This window comes from Notamacropus eugenii, chromosome 4 (assembly GCF_028372415.1).
Source record: "Notamacropus eugenii isolate mMacEug1 chromosome 4, mMacEug1.pri_v2, whole genome shotgun sequence".
In the NCBI taxonomy this organism is placed as follows: domain Eukaryota; kingdom Metazoa; phylum Chordata; class Mammalia; order Diprotodontia; family Macropodidae; genus Notamacropus; species Notamacropus eugenii.
Window position 1 is genome coordinate 81,667,104 of NC_092875.1, and position 20,944 is coordinate 81,688,047.

Here is a 20,944-nt window from a genome sequence, read left to right on the forward strand (position 1 = left end):
GGCCTCACTTGAAGACCTAGAGAGTCACATATGGCTTTGTCCTATTTGGAGTCAGAAGACCTAAATTTGAATCTCATCTATAATACCTATTAGCTAAATGAACTTTGACAAGTCACTCAAACTGTCTGAGGCAGTTTTCTCATTGATAAAATGACAGTAAAAACTGTAGTACTTACCTCATGTTGTTTTGGTGAAAATCTCATGAGATTTTGTGTAGATTGTTTTTCAAATCTTATAAACAGTACATAAATGTTAGCCAGGATTAATGTTTCTACTACTTAAGGTGGGCCCCTAGAATGTATCCTGTCTCCCCTTGACCTTGACCCTTGTCCCCTGCAGAGAGGCCTGGGCAAGGGAACAAGCTACTCCTCATTGTGATGGTACTGAGACTGCTATGCATGCATGAAGACTGTGGCAATCAATGTCCTCTTTGCCACCATGGCCTTGCTCTTCTGAGGCACATGTCCAGCTTTAGCCGATCTTTCCATTCCTTCTAGCATCTCTCAGACCATTAATCTCCTTTCTGTCTCCTCAGATTCTCCTTTATACTTCCAGCCACAGCTCATTTTCACCCTTTTTCTCAGTCTCCATTCTGTTTCCTCAGAATCTTCTCTGTCCCTCAGACCCCTTCTTAGTCCCTTTGCTGTAAATGTTGTTCATTTCTCACAGAATCCCCTCTAATCTGTGAGAATTTCCCCATGATTTCCTCCTCACTCACTATGCCCCATTTGCCTTTCAGCCTCCTCTCTGTTGTGGTCTCTTCTTTCTCACCTCAGATATCCATTCACCCTTCTTCAGCTTCACTCAGGCTCTGCTTCACCTTGGTCTCATCTCTGCCCCTTCAGTAATCCTTCCATCTCATTACCTCTCCTTCTTGAGACTTGACCTTGAGGAAAATTTTAATGGACAGGGCCGTGGTATGGCATCTGACTACTTGACATTTCACTTCTAAGAAGTTCTGAGATTTTGCCACTTGGATTCTGCATCTCTTTGGGGACCCCAGAATGACCTTTGGGTAAACTCAAGATAACTCCAGAATGAACGCAAGGACCCATAATTGTCCCAGCTACAATTAAGACCCTTTAGGCTGCAGACTTCATTCCTGGGTCCATATTCCTCATGATATAGCTTTCCTCATTTCCTTAGTCCAACAACAAAGAAAAAAGCTTGCCCTGCTCTGAGGCTCTTTGTATCATGTTGGGGTAGTTACAGGCAAACTACACTTGGATCTGCCAGCTTAGCCTACTGTGATACCAGTTCTTCTCTTCCCTCCTTTGTCCTGGAACCTTTGTGTGAGGCTGACAAGGGGATGAATTCATGCTATTAGGAACCTGACTATGGATGCCAACAGGGGTCAGCAGTAAGACCTTGTGAACTAATGGGATGGTGAAGATGATGATGACAATAATAATAGCTAGTCCTGAGGTTTGCAAGGTGTTTTACAAGTATTTGATGCTCATGACAATCTTGGGTTATAGGTGCTATTATTTCCATAGTTTTAAATTGATGCAAAGAGACTAGCCTTGGGTCATACAGCTACTACGTGTCTGAGGCCAGATTTGAAATCATGTATTCCCGAATCTAGATCAACTACTGTGCCATCTGTCTGCCTCTGCAAGCTGCTTGGGGTGGGGATCTGCTGGTGGAAATTGTGCTTCACCATTTTCGCTTGTTTGGCTCATTGTGCCCCTGTCATTGTGCTTCCTCACAGAGTCATTTCAGAGCTAGAAAGTGGTCACAGCTGAGTGGTCATTCACTTGAACCCATACCTGAGAAAGAATTCCCCTGTAACCCATACACTAAGCAGTCATCTAGTCTCTGTTTAAAGGCCTCCAATGAGAGACAGCTTGTTACATGGTCAACCAGTTCTGGTTTCAGATGGTCATAAATGTTAGGAAATTTTTTCCTACTCTCTAACCTCAAATTTCCATGTGGTATAAAATAATTGAACATCAGTAATACTGACGCTTCCTAATTCATAGGGTGGCTATGAAGAAGGTGCTCTGGGTAGTAGTAAGCCCCCTAGCACACCCAAGATGGCCTGCTCACACAGGTTCTTTGATCTGCTTTTCTGAAGGAAAGACAACTTCAAAGGGGTCAGCAATCTTACTTTAATTCATGATATAAAAGTAAAGAAGGCAAAGGTTATTCAGAAAATACAAGCAGAAAAGTAAAGAAAAATTACCACAGAGTTCCTATAGACAGGGATGCAACTGTCTAAACAAAGTAATACATACATAATCATCAGATTAGGGAGTGCCAACATCTGGGTTCTCAAAACCAGGGGGACCCTTAACAATGGATACTCAGAATCTCAGCTGGCCAAATCATAAAGACACATCCTTCCCTTGAGTGAGCCCCAAAATAAAATACCAACCTTCCAGTATATGTGGTTTTGAACTAATAGACTTAGAGTCAGAAGGCATCAAAACCCACTTGATTCAGTGCCTAATTAGTTTAGTACCAAAGGTGTGAAAGTCTTCCTGAAAGCAAGCTTTCCCATAAGTAAGTTTCCCCTTAGGCAACGTAATTTCCAGTGTAATTTTTATAGCATTATTATCTGAAAGGGATGCATTTGATATTTCTTCCTTTCCATATTTGGTTTTGAGGTTTTTATGCTCTAATATGTGGTCAATTTTTGTGTGCCATTCACTGCTAAGAAAAAAGGTATATTGTTTTCTATCCTCATTCAATTTTCTTCAGAGGCTTGTCATTTCTAACTTTTCCAAAATTCTGTTCATCTCATTAACTTCTTTATTGTTTATATTTTCCTTGGATTTATCTAGTTCTGAGAGGGGAAGGTTGAGGTTCCCCACTAGTATAGTTTTGATGTCTATTTCTTCATGTGATTCATTTAACTTTTCTAAGAATGTGGATGCTATACTACTTGGTGCATATATATTTGGTGCTCATATTGCTTCATTGTTTAAGGCACCTTTTAGCACGGTACAGTTTCCTTCCTTATCTCTTTTAATTAGATCTATTTTTGCTTTTGCTTTGTCTGACATCAGGATTGCTACCCAGGCTTTTTAATTTTTCTTCAGCCGAAGCATAACAAATTCGACTCCAATCTTTTACCTTTTTTCTGTGTGTATGCCTCTGCTTCAGATGTTTTTCTTGCATACAACATATAGTAGGATTATGGCTTTTAATTCACTCTGCTATCCACTTTTGTTTTATGGGAGAGTTCATACCATTCCCATTAACAATTATGATTACCAATTTTGTATTTTCCTCCATCTTCTTCTCTGCCCTGTTTCTACTTTTCTCTCTCCTTTTCCTCTATCCCTCCTCACAAGTATTTTACTTCTGAACACCACCTCCCTCAGTCTGCTCTCTCTTTTATTGACCCCTTCCCTTTTCTTTTCCCTTTCTCCTACTACCTCCTTATAGGGTGAGAGAGATTTTTATACACAACTGTGTATGTCATTCCCTCTTTGAGCCAAATCTGATGAAAGTAAATTTCAAACAGTGCTTATCTCCCTCTCTTCTTTCCCTCTACTGCAATAGGTGTTTTGTGTCTCTTCATGTGATATAATTTAACCTATTGTGCACCCCCTTTCCTCTTCAGCCCTTAATTTTTTTTAATATCATCATGGTAAAGTCATGGTTTTAGATGGTCCCAAATGTTAGAATTTTTTTCCTATTATCTAACCTCAAATTTCCATTTGGCACAAAGTAATTGAGCATCAGTAATGCTGACGCTTCTTAATTCATAGGGTGGGTATGAAGAAGGTGCTTTGGGTTGTAGTAAGCACCCTAGCACACCCAGGATGGCCTGCTAACACAGGTTCTTTGATCTGCTTTTCTGAAGGAAAGACAACTTCAAAGGGGTCAGCAATCTTACTTATATAGACATCCTCTGTCTATGTAAACCCTTTTTAATTGGCCTAATAAAGACACAATTCTCAAGAGTTACAAGTGTCTTCTTCCTGTGTAGGAATGTAAGTCATTTAACCTCATTGAATAGCATGGTTTTTTTTTCTTTCCTGTTTACCTTTCTATGCTTCTCTTGAGTTTTGTATTTGAAGACTGAATTTTCCCATCAGCTCTGGTCTTTCATCAAGAATGATTGCAGGTTCCCTTTTTTCTTGTGTGTCCATCTTTTCCCCTGAAAGATCATGTTAAATTTTTCTGGGGAGTTGATTCTTGGTTTTATTCCAAGCTCCTTTGCATCCCAGAATATCATATTCCAAGCCCTCTGATTATTTAATGTAGAAGTTGCTAAGTCCTTCGTAACTCTTACTGTGGCTACATGATATTTGAATTTTTTCTGGTTGCTTGCAGTATTTTCTCCATGATAATTCTGGAATTTGGTGATGATATTCCTTGTATTATGTGCCTTCCTCTGTCTTTTTCTTAAGAATCTCTGGGTTAGAAGTATAGACATTTTAATAATTTTCGTAGCATGCTTCCAAATTGTTTTCCTCAATACTTGGATCAGCTTGCAGAACCCCCAGCAGTACATCAGCATGGCTATCTTTTTACAGCTGTAACATTAGATATTCCTAGTTTTTGTGATCTTTTCCAATTCACTAGAGCAAATTTAATTTGGAGAAAATTTTACACGTTTTGTCATTTAACATTTCTTGTCTCATATTCTTTAACCACGTATCCATTAATTAATGGTTCTTAGCTTGATATATTTTTATAGTTCTCTACATATACCAGATGTCACACCTTTTAAAGAAGAGATATTTCAAGCATTTTCCCCCCAGTTGGCCACTTCCTTTTAAATTCTGATGATGTTCATTTTATTCACACAAAATATTTTCAATTCATGTAATACAGATTATCTATTCTGGAGAGAGGTGATCCCTTCTCTCTCTCTCTCTCAGTTACACCTCTGAAAGATACCTTGTTCTCCTTTTAAATATTAATATTTTTATATAATAAATTAATGATATTGAAATATTAATATTTAATGTTCATATCACATATCTATTTAAAGATTTTTGGATATATAATGGGATTAGCCTAAGGCATTTTTTAAAAATTTCTTTCAACTTAAAGTCATGTCTTCCTGACTCCAGTAATTTACCTATCCACTGCAAGACCTTGGCTCCTCAAATAGCTAGCATGTATATAGCACTTTAATGTTTGTAAAGTCCTTGATTACTCCATCATTTGATGAGACTCAGTAAAGGTATAGTTTTCATTATTGTAGTCTGAGAATGATCATTTTTCATTCCTTATCTTCCTAAGACCCAGCTCAGTCATCACTGCTTCCAAAAAAACCTTTCTCCGTCCCACAGATTAGAATAGCTCTCTCTCTCTCTCTCATCCCACTGCTTGACTTCTCCTATTCACATATGATATTCTATCCTGTATCATAGTGCTATCTATCTATCTGTTTGTCTGTCTATCTGTAGAGCTCTCTCTCTCTCTCTCTGTCTCTCTAAGTACTTACCTATCTCTTCCATTGCTGAGAATAAAGCAATGTAGCAGACACTAAAGACATATTTGTATTGAGGTTGAATGCTTTGCATGAGCAGCTCATCTTGTCACCGGGTGTCCCCTTCCCCCCCATCTTGTGATCTGGTTTCTATGCTGCTTATTCCCTCAGCCCAGCTTATTACGTCCAGTCACAAACCAGAGTCCCCTGTATCAAAGAACATAAACAGGCAACAGAGAGCCATGAGATTTATCTATGAAGAGAATAACCCATGGCACCAGAGACCACCAATCCAATGTCCCCTCAGAGACTGTCCTTGATAATGCCTTATACAGCTCCCCTGCTCTTTCACTTTCCCCTTCGCAATAGTTTTTGGCTGTAGCTGATTCCCTCTTACAACAGGGCTGCTAACAGTCCAGCCTCCATCTGAAGATGTCATTTGTCTTTCTTGGCCCAGCTCCACCTCCTGGGTGACTTGTCACCACATTCTGTTACCTGACTCAACCCTACCCAATAAACTCCTGCCATTTCAAACTTACTGCCTTGGCTTTCTATACTTTATTTTAAATTTCACTTTAGGCAGAATACAGAATCCACCCCTATTTTAGGAGACCTCCTCCAGGTGCCGAGGTAGACAATGTCACAAATACCATGTATGACCTTACAGAAGTCTCCTTCTGTATTTTGGCTGCTTTTTCCTGCATTAAAATATGTAGATTGGGTGAATGTGGAGTGGGATGTAATGGTGGAGTGGGGACATTGTTGGACTAGATCATCTTCAAGGTCCCATCTCTCTTTGTGATTCCACAGTGCTATGATTATCCACTTCCTCTGCTGCCCTACCCCCAATGTTTTATCATAAGAAATGGACCAGAGAACCTGATGACTTGAGAGAGGACTTCTGGGAGGTCCCTAGGGTCTTCTGGGGTAAAGGCGAGCGAGTGTGTGAATTTGCTGTGAAGGGTGCGATACCAGGAAGTGAAGCACAGATGAGGCAGTGGATAGAAAGTTGGAATCAAGCAGATCTGGGCTCATATCTCACTAGTAACACTAACTCTGTGACCATGGGAAAATCTCTTAACTCTTTGATACTCAGTTTCCTCCTCTTTAAAAATGGGGATTGTACAACTTCTAGTATTTGTTTCTCAGAATTCTTATGAGTTTTCTTTGAAATTATGTCTATAAAATGTTTTGCAATATTCAAATTGTGATGCAAAATGTTTATCTCTATCACTATTATTATCACTATGACTATTATTAATTGTACAATAATACACATAATAATGATATTTTAATAATATTTTAGAGAAATAATAATAATACAATATTAATATTGCAGAGAAAGGACCAGTTATTAACTTCTCTTTGTGAGACTCAAGGTCACACAATATAAGATACTTTCAAATAGGTCCAAATTATAAACTCTAACTAGGTCCTCAGCAGAACCTGTAACTCTTTAGGCTTTTGAATGGAGAAGAGCCTTCTGGACTAAAACAGGACTAAAGGAATTTGAGAGTTAAAGGCACCTCAGGACCAAGGGGATTAAGGGGACTCAGGGAATGAGGGACTGAAATAATGGAGGGATACAGGTATAGTTCAGTGCCTGAAAATGTGTCCAGAGCAAGAAAGGAAGGATAAATGAGACCAGAGGGGGAGAAATTACCTAGGACTAGGGGAAAAATTAGTCCAGTAGCAAATGAGCTGTTACTAGGGCAGTGAGTGTGAAAACTGAATTTCCATTGATATAATCAGGAACTGAAAACAGACCACAAGTATGGGACTCATTTTTGGGCTTCCATATCCCCTTTTCTGGGGAGCGGTAGTTTTCATCTTTGAGCTCAGGTCTCTCTTCTGGTTTATAACCCTACCCATGATCAAACACTATAAGAGGGAGAGGCAGGGTACTCAAGAGGCTAGTCTGAAGTGGGAAGTGATAGTTCAGTGCGCAGACAGAGGATCTACCATATTGTAGCTCTGAGAAAAGAGGACACTTCTGTCTGTCTAAGAAAGAGACGGTATCAAATCCACGTTGCCACTAAGGGACCCTCTCTTAGCAAGGAAGAAAGTATATTTTACTCATTTTGAGGTATCTGAACCTTGTTGTGTAGCCTCAAATGGGAAGACAGCCTTCTCTCCATCAGAGGAAATCCTAGCCATCACCCCAAGTGTAACATAGGCAGAGGGTCCACTGTACTGTCTGTAGACTGTACTGTCTACTTACCTCTGTGCTCCCCTCCCAATAAAGTTTCATCCAATCACACTGTATCCCAGTTTACATCTCTGATGCCTGGTGAATTGAGGGCAGAGTGAGAACTAAAAGTAGCTATACTAACACCCTGTTCCCAGAGGAATAGATATCTTTGTCACCATCCCCAAGGTATACTCTCTTTTCGCTAGACTCAAATTGGTCATTACTCCCGAGACTGGTTTAGAGATGCTTCCTTATTTCCTTGAAGTCTCATATATCATCTCTGCTTTTATTCTTGGGGTCAGTGCTGCTAAACCCACCTCTCACAGATTTCCTCCCTCTATCTCTTGCTCTTTTCTGAAACCATATATGAGGAAACACAGGCATCCTTCTCCAGAGTATGGACCTGAACTTGCCCAGATTGAAGTCAGAGGTTTGTATGTAGGAGAAAGCTTGGCACCTTCCTATATTTCTGGAGAAAGTTACTCCAGGCCACTACTGGCAGCTACCTGATTCCAGAACTCTAATCAGTAAGTGTGTCGCATTTACTGATTAACACCCCCTCCCCTCATCAGAAGGATTCACTTCTTGTGTTCTTTTCATAAGACACTGGCCTTCCAATGTCGCTCTTACACTTACAGATCCCCTTGTGATCCCTGTCACTTACTATACTGTGTCCCTATAACAGTTACTATCCTTCCATACTCCTCCCTATCATATATACTAAATCTCCATATCCCTGTTTCAGACCTCAACCTACCTATGTTCCCATCGCATTCAATGACACGTCTTTACCCATCACAAATGCTGAATCCCTGGGTTTCTGTCACTTATCTCCTTTCTCCCTCCCTTCTGTTTCTTCCTTGTGTGATGGAGACCATCTGACCATCGAGCTTCATTTCCTCATCTTTCTCAGTTTCCCTTCTCCTTGAAATGCCCACATTGACCTCTTTTTTATTTCCCAGAACTTGAAAGCTGGATCCTAAGGACTGAGGCATGATCTTACTGAGATTTTTTCTTCTCCTTTGCACAATCATTTATTGCTCAATCCATTGTCTTGTAACCCAAAACTGCCTTCAAATTCTTCCCTGTTTCTCCTCTGTCTTCTTCTTCTCTGTCTCAACACCTTCCTACTGCACTGTTCTGTCTGGAACCACTCATTTGCTGTTTAGGTAATCCTGTCTTACATATAACACACCACAATTTCATCCCAACATTTGAAAAAGTACACCATGATTCTTTGTGGACACTCTGGAGAAATAAGCAATGTGTAACATATAGCAGAAGTCTTTCTCTGAACTCATCTATGGGGATCTTTGTCTTGGAAAGTTTTCATATTTCATTAATTTCTCTGATCCCTGAATTCCACCTCAAAATCCATAGTCATTTCTACCTTCCCAGGCCCTGAGCTCCTTTGGTTTTCTGGACTGAGATATTGGCCATACCCCATTCTTAATTACCTTTTCTCTTCTTCTGCCATTGGCATTGCACCTCATAAATAAATGCCATAGTCTGATATCTACTCCCTCTTTCACTTCTTGCCATTGTCTCTCCATATTCCAGATGGCATGAGCAATTCTTTTCTGAGAGCAGAATACAAGAAATCATACATAATATACTAAAAGGAGGTTATTAGAATTGCATTTAAAGGAAACATGAAAACTAGATGATATTTGAGTTCCTTTTTTGTCTAGTTAGAAATCATCTCTTTTTTGCCTCCTTAGTGATTCTCTAGTGACATGGAATGATTATTCAAGAAATACAGTGGAATGAGATAGAGGGTCTGGGTTTAAGTCTCATCTTTGATGCTCACTTCTCCACTTAACCTCCTTGACTCTGTTTCCTCATTCATACAACTGGGGGTTGGGATAGATGGCCTGCGAGGTCCTTTGAACGCTAGCTCTATCATCCTAAGAATAGTCTCTTTCACTAAAATACCTCCAAACTCTTCCACAACACAAAGGATAAAGATTCTTCAGGTTCTTCAATCCTAGGTTCAATCACAGCCAATCAGAAAGTACCATTATAAGCCATCAAACGAACAAGTAGGGCTTGTGCTGTTACCTATTCTTGGTCAGTAATGAGAGGCAGAGAGATTTGGATTCAATGGCTTAGTCAAGAAGCTCTATTTGAATCCCAGTGGGCTTTATCAAAGCCTTGTTTACCAGAGCCATATTTCAAGAAATCATGAATGAGCAATCACATGAGATGAAAGAGTTAATTGTTCCAGTTTAAAAAGAAAAATGTAGAATAAATAAATGGGGAAGAAGAAAAGAAAGTCAAGCCACCAAACCCCAGGATATCTTGTGAAGTATAAGCGGTCACACAGCTTTGTAAGCCTCCTAGATCATGAGTTCAGAGACCAACTTCTCTAATTGTCTGAATTCTTAGAAGCAGCAAAAATGTGGCTCCATATGGGTAATGAAGAATTCAAGAGAGAAAGAAGAGGCAAAGGAAGGAAACCAAGGGTATTTGCATAGAAAATTGATAGGTTGTTATTATTTGTCCTTGCCATGACATCAGGAAGGTGATGCCATGACTTGCAAGTGAATTGGATTGAAGTGAGGCAGAACTGTGCAAAGTCATTGGTCTCACTCTTTCCTACAGAGCCATCTGGGTCCAGTGGCAAGATATGGATCAGGAGGACTGGAGATGCCTCTTGATGCAGTGGAGAACTTTGGCCTTTTTAAGTTAAGGGCTTTCCCAGGTCTCATTTTGACTGGCGCAATGACCATTCAGTGATTAGGACTAGGTAAGCAATGAGGCTTTACCTAATTAAAAAAATAAATCAGTCTGGGAGGGGGAAGACTCTCAGGGATTCTGGTCCAAACAGAAATAATTGCTATGTATACTCACTCTGAGCCATCAGAGCCCAAACAATGACCAAGTGAAGTTTGGACTGGGCCCTATTGGTGATCAGTCTATGAGAGCTAGTGTTTTGGGTTTAAAGGCTTGGTCTTTAAGGAAGTAATCAGTGGGGATAATAGCACCTACCTCACAGACTTGTTATGAAGACCAAATGAGGTGATATTTGTAAGACACTTAGCACAAGACTTGGCACATAGTAGGGACTTAATAGATAAACCTTCCCTTCCCCCACCGCAGACAGTTTAAACTTAACATATGCAAAACTGAACTCATTACCTTATAAACCCTTCCCCCCACCTACTGTATTACAGTAGATTACCAGCATCTTCTCATGTCCCAGTCTGGGATCCTAAGGGTCTTTTCTTTCTCTCTTGGTACCCCCTTGCCAATAGATATCTCGTCCATGTTGTTGGAGTTCAAGTCTAGGGTATAGCCACTTCTATGCATCGTTGACAGATTGGTGGCAGAAGCATGAATCCCAGAGCTTGCAGTTTCCTTGAGATAGGGGTAGAGAAGTGGAGTCTCCTCTTCCCCTTTGCGTAAGTATCATGAAGCATCAGGGGATGGAGGAATGGTGAGGTTGTGGACCATCTGGCACTAGAAAGGAGAAAGCACAGAAGGTGGGAAGCAACACTTCCCCCTTCCCTGAGAAGGATGTAAGAATGAGAGGTGCTGTCCCGGTAATTGGGTGCTAGTTATAGCTTTACATAGAAAGAAGACTCACCTTAAACAAAGAACAATACTTTTTGTAAAACCAGGAAAGCTTTTATTAATTCTTGCATTAATTGCCAGTCTGTAGCTGGAAATATTTTACATAATTGCACATGTACAACCTATAACAGTCTTACGGAAGGGGGGAGGGATAGAATTTGGAACTCAAAACTTTAAATAAAGAAGTTCACAAGAAGAAAAAGTAAAATCATCTTTAGTAGAGGGAACAGAAAGATGATGTTCTCAACATTGCCAGAATTCATTGAAAACAGTATTATAACAAAGAATTCGAAAAACATCACTTTCCAAATTCTTATTATTATGAATATGATGAAGATCAACATGATGCTCCAAGCAAGCCAGTTCATCCAGTCCTCCTTGAGAATAAACCCTGGAGAGGAGAACAAAGCTTGTTACTTCTTAGAATCCTGTCCAAGGTAGACTATGCAGATTCCCTTCCCAGTGGCTGGAGCCACTTGTCTCTTCTACACTCAGTTACGGTATACAGCTGGCTTTCTCCCACCACCTCTGGATTAGCAGTCACACCAAATTATACACAACTTGGAATCCTCCCCTCTCTCCACACCCAAATTCCTCAAGAAATCTCTCGGCCACTTCACATGTGGAGAAGAGAAATCACTATGCTACTGTGGGAACCTGGGGTGAGTCACACTTGTCTTTTTTATCATTATTATTTTATTGGAACTTGCAACAATCACTTCCATATGTTTTAAGTTTTCTCCCCCTCCCTCCCATATCCCTCCCTGAGATGGCATGCAGTCTTATATGGGTTCTACACATACATTCTTATGAAATACATTTTCACATTAGTCATGTTGCACAGAAAATTTAAAATGAATGGGAGAAACCATGTGGAAAACCAAACCAAAACCAAAATATAACAAATGAGAAAATAGTTTGCTTCATTCTGCATTTTGATTCTATAGTTCTCTTTTTTGATGTGGATGGCATTTTGCATTAGGAGTCTTTTGAAAATGTTTTAGGTCCTTGCATTGCTGTGAAGGGATAAGACTATCAAAATCAGCACTTGTATACTGTGACTGTTACTGTGTATAATGTTCTCCTGTTTTGCTCCTTTCACTCAGCATCAGTTCATAAAAGTCCTTCCAGATCTCTCTGAAGTCTTCCTATTCATCATGTCTTATAGTACAATAGAATTCCATTACATCCATATACCACAACTTGTTCAGCCATTACCCAATTGATGGGCATTCCCTTGATCTCCAGTTCTTGGCCACCACAAAAAAAGCTGCTATAAATATTTTTGTACATGTGGGTCCTTTTCCCATTTTTATGATCTCTTTGGGACACAGCCCTAGAAGCAACATTGCTGGGCCAAAGGCTATCTTCATTTTTATAGCCCTTTGGGGATAGTTCCAAATTACTCTCCAGAATGGCTGGATCATTTCATAGTTCCACCAACAATGAATTAATGTTACAACTCTCCCACATCTTCTCCAGCATTCATCATCTTTCTGTTTTGTCAATTTGATAAATATGATGTGGTACCTCAGAGTTGTTTTGATTTGTGTCTCTAATCAATTGTGATTTAGAGCATTTTTTCCTATGTCTATATATATCTTTAATTTCTTCCTCTGCAAACTGCCTGTTCATATCGTTTGACCATTTACCAACGGGGAATGACTTCATTCTTGTAAATTATATTCAGTTCTCTATACATTTTAGAAATGAGGCCTTTATCAAAGATACTAGCTGCAAAGATTCTTTCCCGGTTTTCTGCTTCCCTCCTAATCTTGGTTGCATTGGGTTTGTTTGTACAAAAACTTTTCAGTTTAATGTAATCAAAATTATCCATTTTGCATTTTATAATGTTCACTATCTCTTGTTAGGTCACAAATTTCTTCATCCTTTATAAATGTGACCAGCTATTCCTTCCTCCCAAAATTTGTTTATAATATCAGCCTTAAGACCTAGATTGTGTACCCATTTGGACATTACTCTGGTGTAAGATGTCAGGCATTGGTCTATGCCCAGTTTCCACCACAATTTTATCCAGTTTTCCCTGCAGTTTTTGCCAAAGAGTGTGTTCTTATTCCAGAAGCTGGAGTCTTTGGGTTTATCAAATAGTAGAGTGCTATAATCACTGATTACTCCATCTTGTGTACCTAACTATTCCACTGATCCACCCCTCCATTTCTTAGCCAGAACCAAGTGACTTTTATGATTGCTGCTTTATAATACATTTTGAGATATGATATGGGTAGGCTATCTTGCCTAACATTTCTTTCCATTAATTCCCTTGGTATTCTGGATCTTTTGTTCTTCCAGATGAATTTTGATGTTATATTTTTCTAGCTCTAGAAAATAATTTTCTGGTAGTTTGGTTTGTATGGCACTGAATAAGTAAATTAATTTAGATAGAAGTCTCATTTTTATTATATTAGCTAGGCCTACTCACGAGCAACATATGTTTTTCCAATTACTTAAATCTGACTTTATTTGTGAGAAAAGTGTTTTGCAATTGTGTTCATATAGTCCCTGGGTTTGCTTTGGCAGCTGGATTCCCAAGTATTTTATAGTGTCTACAGTAAATTTAATTGGGAATTCTCTTTCTATCTCTTGCTATTGGACTTTGTTAGTAATATATAGAAATGCAGGTGATTTATGTGGGTTTATTTTGTATCCTGCAATTTTGCCAAAGATTTTATTATATCAAGTAGTTTTATACTTGATTCTCTAGTATCTAAGTACATCATCATATCATCTGCAGAGAGTGATAACTTAGTTTCTTCCTTGCCTATTCTAATTCCTTGAATTTCATTTTCTTTTCTTATTGCTGAAGTTAACTTTTCTAGTATCATATTGAATGACAGTGGTGATAATGGACATCCTTGTTTCACCTGATGGTACTGGAAATATATCTAGCTTATCCCCATTATATTTGATGCTTGCTGATGGTTTTAGGTAGATACCACTCATTCTTTTAAGAAATTCTCCACTTATTCCTATGTTCTCCAGTATTTTCAATAGGAGTGGGTGTTGTATTTTCTCAAAAGGTTTTTCTGCATCTATTGAGATAATTGTATGGTATTGTCTTGTTGTTTTAGTTTTGTTGTTGATTTTATCAATAATACTGATAGTTTTCCTAATATTGAACCAGTCCTGCATTCCTGGCATAAATCCTACCTGACCATAATACATTATTCTCATGATAAGTGGCTATAATCTTTTTTGCTCATATCTTATACAAATTTTTTGCATTTGTATTCACTAGGAAAATTGGTCTATAATTTTCTCTGTTTTGGTTCTTCCCAGTTTAGGTATCAGAAGCATATTTTTATCATAAAAAGGATGTGAGACGACTCCTTCACCAATTTCCCCAAATACTCTATATAGTATTGGGATTAACTGTTCTTTAAATGTTTGATAGCATTTTCTTGTAAATCCATGTAGCCCTGGAGATTTTTTTCCTAGGGAGTTCACTGATGGCTTGTTCAATTTCTTTCTCAGAGATGGGGTTATTTAAATATTTTACCTACTCTATGGTTAATCTGGACAATATTTATTATTCACCTGTTTCAATTAGATTGTCAAATTATGGGCATATAGTCAGGCAAAGTAATTTCTAATTATATTTTAAATTTCCTCTTCTTTGGAAATGAGTTTACCCTTTTCATTTTCGATATTTGTAATTTAGTTTTCTTATTTCCTTTTTTAAATCAAATTTGTCAAAGGCTTATCAATTTTATTGTTGTTTTTTATAAAACCAACTCTTAGTTTTATTTACTAGTTCAGTAATTTTCTTAATTTCAATTTTATTAATCTCTCCTTTAGTTTTTAGTATTTCTAACTTGGTATTTAATTGGGGATATTTAATTTGTTCTTCTTCTAGCTTTTTCAGTTTTGTGCCACAATTCCCTAATCTCCTCTTTCTCTATTTTGTTCATGTAAGCTTTCAATGATGTAAAACTTCCCCTAAGAACTGCTTTTGCTGCATTTTGTAAGTTTTGATGGGTTGTCTCATTCTTGGCATTCTCTTGAAAGAAATTATTTATTTTTTCTATGATTTGTTGTTTGACCCACTCATCCTTTAGGATCAGATTATTTAGTTTCCAAATAATTTTTGACCTATCGTTTCATGGTCCTTTAATACATAAAATTTTTATTGCATCATGATCTGAAAAGGATACATTAACTATCTTTGCCTTTCTGCACTGGATTGTGTGGTTTTTATGCCCCTAGCACATGGTCAGTTTTTGTGTATGTGCCATATATACACTGAAAAAAATGTATATTCCTTTCTACTCCCATTCAGTTTTCTCCAGAGGTCTATCATGTGTACCTTATTCAAAATTCTATTCACATCCTTAAGTCTTTTCTTGCTTTTTTTTGAGGTTAGATTTATCAAGTTCAGAAAATGAGAGGTTGAGGTCACCCACAAGTATAGTTTTGCTCTCTGTTTCTTCCTGTAATTCCCTTAGCTCCTCCTCTAAGAATTTGGATGCTAGGGGTGGTGGAGCCAAGATGGCAGAGTGGAAAGAAGCACAGACTCTAGCTCTTTCCCCACAGCCAAAAATTATCTCTAAAAAATGACTCTCAGCAAATTCTAGAGCAACAGAAGCCACAGAACAACAGAGTAAATGAGATTTCCAGAAAAAGGTAACCTGGGGGGCTGACAGGAAAGGTTTATTGTATGGGATGCTGAGCAGAGTAGAGCTGAGCCCTGGCACCAGGAGGAACAGTACTGGAACAGGCCTCTGGGGCAGAATCCCCAGAAGAAAGGGTCTCAGATCCCTCAACCCACAAGTGCCAAAGAAAGCTTCAAAGGTCAGTAAGAGGGTTTTCCCAACTGGATGAGATGGGAGCAGGGTCCCCCCCATGTGGGCCAAAGATGGCAGTGGCAGTAGTGGTACCAGTGGTGGTAGCCCTGCTCTGCCTAAAGCCTTGGGGGAATTGAGCAGCTGATCTTAACCCCAGCCCTGAGCATGGTCCTGGGGTGAGGAAGAGCACTAGGATACTCCTCTTGACAAAAGATTCAGAAGTCAAGTAACTGGCTGGGAAAATGCCCCAAAAAGGCGAAAAAATGGGACCATAAAAGGCTAATTTCTTGGTGAACAGGTATTTCTTCCACTTTTTTGGATGAGGAAGAACAATGCATACTGTCAGAGGAAGTCAAGGCTTCTGCATCCAGTACCTCCAAAATGAATATGCTGTGAGCTTAGGCCATTGAAGAGCTTGAAAAGCAAGTCAAGAGCTTGGTAAAGGAGACCCAGAAAATACTGAAGAAAATAACACCTTTAAAAGTAGGTGAACTCAATTAGAAAAAGAGGTCAAACAAGCCAAGGAGGAGAAGAAGGCTTCAAAAAGCAGAATCAACCCAAGGGAAAAGGAAGTTCAAAAGCTCATTGAAGAACATAGTTCCTTAAAAATGAGAGTGGAGCTGAGGGAAGCTAAAGAGTATATGATAAATCAAGAAATTAGAAAATAAAGCCAAAAGAATGACAAAATAGAAGATAATGTGAAATATCTCATTGGAAGAAGAACTGACCTGGAAAACAGATTCAGGAGAGACAGTTTAAAAATTATGGGATGACCTGAAAGCCATAATCAAAAAAGAGCCTAGACATTATCTTTCATGAAATTATCAAGGAAAACTGTCCTGATACTCTAGAACCAGAGGCTAAAATAAATATTGAAAGAATCCACTGATCACCTCCTGAGAGAGATACAAAGAGAGAAACTCTGAGGAATATTGGGGCCAAATTTCAGAGTTCCCAGGTGAAGGAGAAAATATTGCAAGCAGCTAGAAAGAAACAATTCAAGTATTGTGGAAATACAATCAGGATAACCAGGATCTGGCAGCTTCTACATTAAGAGACAGAAGGGCTTGGAATAGGATGTTTCAACAGTCAAAGGAACTGGGATTGAAGCCAAGAATCACCTACTCAGCAAAACTGAGTATAATACTTCAGGGGAAAAAAATGGTCATTCAATGATATAGAGGACTTTCAAGCATTCTTGATGAAAAGACCAGAGCTGAAAAGAAAATTTAACTTTCAAACACAAGAATGAAGAGAAGTATTAAAAGGTAAACAGGAAAGTAAAATCATAAAGGACTTTCTAAAGCTGATCTGTTTACATTCCTACATAGAAAGATAATATTTGTAACTCTTGAGACTTTTCTCAGTATTTGGGTAGTTGGAGGGATTATACACACACACACACACACACACACACACACACACACACACACCCACACAGACACACACACACAGACACACATATAAACAGAAAGCACAGGTTGAGTTGAATCAGAAGGAATGATATGTATAAAAAATAAAATTAAGGGTTGAGAGAGGAATATATTGGGAGGAGAAAGGGAGAAATGGAATGGGGCAAATTATCACTTATAAAAGAAATAAAAAAATCTTTTTCAATGGAGCAGAAAAGGGAGGAGGTGAGAGGGGGAAAAGTGAAGCTTAATTTCTTCACATGTGGCTTACGGAGGGAATAACATGCTCTCTCAATTTGTTATGAAAATCTGTGTTACACTACAGGAAAGTAGGGGAGAAGTGGACAAGTGGGGTGGGGGGGATGAAAGAAGGGAGGGCAAATGAGAGAAGAGAGTAATTAGAAGTAAACACTATTGGTAAGGGACAAGGCCAAATGAGAGAATAGAAGAAATGGGGGACAGGGTAAGATGGAGGGAAATATAGTTAGTCTTACACAACATGACTATTATCGAAGTCTTTTGCCAAGTGACACATATATAGCCTGTACTGAATTGTTTGCTTTCGCAGTGGGGATGGGTGGGGAAGGAGGAAGGGAGAGAAGTTGAAATTCAAAGTATTAGGAATGAATGTTGAGAATTGTTATTGTGTGTATCTGGGAAATCAGAAATACAGGTGATGGAGTGTAGATATCTATCTTGCCCTACAGGATAAGAGAGAAGATGGGGATAAGGGAAAGGTGGGGTGTGACAGAAGGGAGGGCACATTGAGGGAAGAGGTATGCAAGGTGTTATGGGGTGGAGGGAGGGGAGAGATGGGGAGAAAAACTGGAACTGAAAATTTTGTGGAAATGAATGTTGAAATGTAAAAATAAACAAAAGCATAAAAAAAAGAATTTGGATGCTATACCACTTGGTGCATATATGTTTAGTAATGATATTATTTCATTGTCTCTGGTGACTTTTAGCAGAATATAGTTTCCTTCCTTATACATTTGGATTAGATCTATTTTTGCTTTTGCTTTGTCTGAGAGTAGGATTGTGACCCCTGCTTTTTTACATCAGCTGAGGCATAATATTTTCTGCTCCAACCTTTTCCCTTTTCCCTTTGTGTATCCCCCTGTTTCAAATGTGTTTCTTGTAAGCAACATATTGTAGGATTATGGTTTTTAATCCATTCTGCTATCTACCTCCATTTTATGGAAGACTTCATCCCATTCACATTCACAGTTATGATTATTATTTGTGTTTTTCTCTCCATCTTATGCCTGTTCCCCCATTTATGTTTTATTCCTCCCTTCCCCCTTCCCCTCCCCAAAAGAGCTTTGCTTTGACCACTGCCTCCCTTAATCTTCCTTCCCTTTTAAACCCCTCCCCCCTCCATTTTCTTTCCCCCCCCCCTCTCCTTCTAATGCCTGTAGGGCAAGTTAGATTTCCATACTTAACCAAGTATGTAGTTCCCTCCTTGAACCAAATCAGATAAGAATAAAGCTCAAACAATGCTCATCTCCCTCCTCTCTTTCCCTCAACTATAATTAGTTATTGTGCCTCTTCCTGTGATGTAATTAACTTTTTTCTGCCTCCTCCTTTACTTTTCTCCCATTACAGTCTCTTTGCACCCATTGATTATGTTTTATATCATCACATCAGCTAATTTATACCCACTCCCTCCATCTATGTATATCCCTTTTAAATGTCATAATAAATATACATTTCTCAAGATTAACACGTATCTTTCTCTCATATAGGAATGTAAATAGTTTGCCCACATTGAATAAGAAGTTTCTTTTACCTGTGTTTACCTTTTTATGCCTCTCTTGAGTCTTGTATTTGAAGATCAAATTTTCTATTGAGCTCTGACCTTTTCATCAGGAAGGTCTGGAAATCCCTTATTTCACTGAACGTCCATCTCCTTGCCTGAAAGATTATGCTCAGTTTTGCTACATAGTTGAGCTTTGCTAGTAGTCTAAGCTCCTTTGTCTTACAGAATTTTTATATTTCAGTCCCTGCAATGTTTTTTTAAAAATTTATTTATTTAAGTTTTCAACATTCATTTCCACAAAATTTTGGGTTCCAAATTTTCTCCCCATTTCTCCCCTTCCCCACCCCAAAACGCCAAGCATTCTAATTACCCCTATCACCAATCTGTCCTCCCTTCTAACAGCCCTCCCTTCCCTTATCCCCATCTTCTCTTTTGTCCTAAAGGGCAAGACAACTTTGTATACCCCATTATCTGTGTTTCTCATTTCCCAGTTGTATGCAAGAACAGTACTCAACAGTTTTTCCTAAAACTTTGAATTCCAACTTCTCTTCCTCTCTCCCTCCCCACCCATTCCCTTTGGGATGGCAAGGAATTCAATATAGGCCATATCTGCGTAGTTTTGGAAATGACTTCCATAATAGTTGTGTTGTGTAAGACTAACTATATTTCCCTCCATCCTATCCTGACCCCCATTTCTTCTATTCTCTCTTTTGATCCTATACTTCCCCAAGAATGTTGACTTCTAACTTCTTCCTACTCCCATTGCCCTCCCTTCCATCATCCTCCCACCTTACTTATCCCATTCTCCCCCACTTTCCTGTATTGTAAGATAGGTTTTCATACCAAAATGAGTGTGCATTTTATTCATTCCTTTAGTCCAGTGTGATGAGAGTAAGCTTTATGGTTTTTCTCTCACCTCCCCTTGTTATCCCTCCACTGAAAAGTCTTTTACTTGCCTCTTTTATGAGAGATAATTTATCCCATTCTATTTCTCCCTTTCTCCTCCCAATATATTTGTCTCTCACCACTTAATTTCATTTTTTAAAGATATGATCCCATCCTATTCATTTCACCCTGTGCTCTCTCTCTCTCTCTCTCTCTCTCTCTCTCTCTCTCTCTCTCTCTCTCTCTCTCTCTCTCTCTCTCTGTCTCTGTCTCTCTCTCACTGTGTGTTGTAATCCCACCAACTCCCCAGATATTGAAAAAACTTTCAAGAGTTACAAATATTGTCTTTCCATGTCGGAATCTAAATAGTTCAACTTTGCTAAGTCCCTTATGATTTCTCTTTGCTGTTGACCTTTTCATGCTTCTCTTCGTTCTTGTGTGTGAAGGTCAAATTTTCTTTTTGGCTCTGGTCTTTTCATCAAGAATGCTTGAAAGTCCTCGATTTCATTGAAAGACGATTTTTTTCCTGAAGTATTATACTCAGTTTTGCTGAGTAGGTGATTCTTGGTTTTAGTCCTAGTTCCTTTGACTTCTGGAATATAGTATTCCATGTCCTTCAGTCTTTTAATGTAGAAGCTACTAGATCTTGTGTTATCCTGATTGTATTTCCACAATACTTGAATTGTTTCTTTCTAGCTGCTTGCAATATTTTCCCCTTGATCTGGGAACTCTGGAATTTGGCCACAATGTTCCCAAGAGTTTCTCATTTTGGATCTCTTTTAGGAGGTGATTGGTGGAGTCTTTCCGTATTTATTTTGCCCCCTGGTTCTAGAATATCAGGGTAGTTTTACTTGATAATTTCATGAAAATGATGTCAAGGCTCTTTTTTTTGATCATGGCTTTCAGGTAGTCCCATAATTTTTA

At 38.7% G+C, this 20,944-nt stretch overlaps 1 long non-coding RNA gene and 1 pseudogene across 1 annotated transcript in view; one reads left to right on the plus strand and one right to left on the minus strand.

Annotated features, from left to right (window-relative positions):
- The window catches only part of LOC140502261 (immunoglobulin gamma-1 heavy chain-like), a 98,983-nt pseudogene that overhangs the window by 3,500 nt on the left and 74,539 nt on the right, over positions 1-20,944 (plus strand).
- Positions 11,195-20,944, minus strand: part of LOC140500189 (uncharacterized) — a 47,253-nt gene continuing 37,503 nt past the window's right edge. Inside the window, exon 4 of the long non-coding RNA XR_011965631.1 lies at positions 11,195-11,553. This is a non-coding gene — a long non-coding RNA (uncharacterized lncRNA). The remainder of the gene's footprint in view (positions 11,554-20,944) is intronic.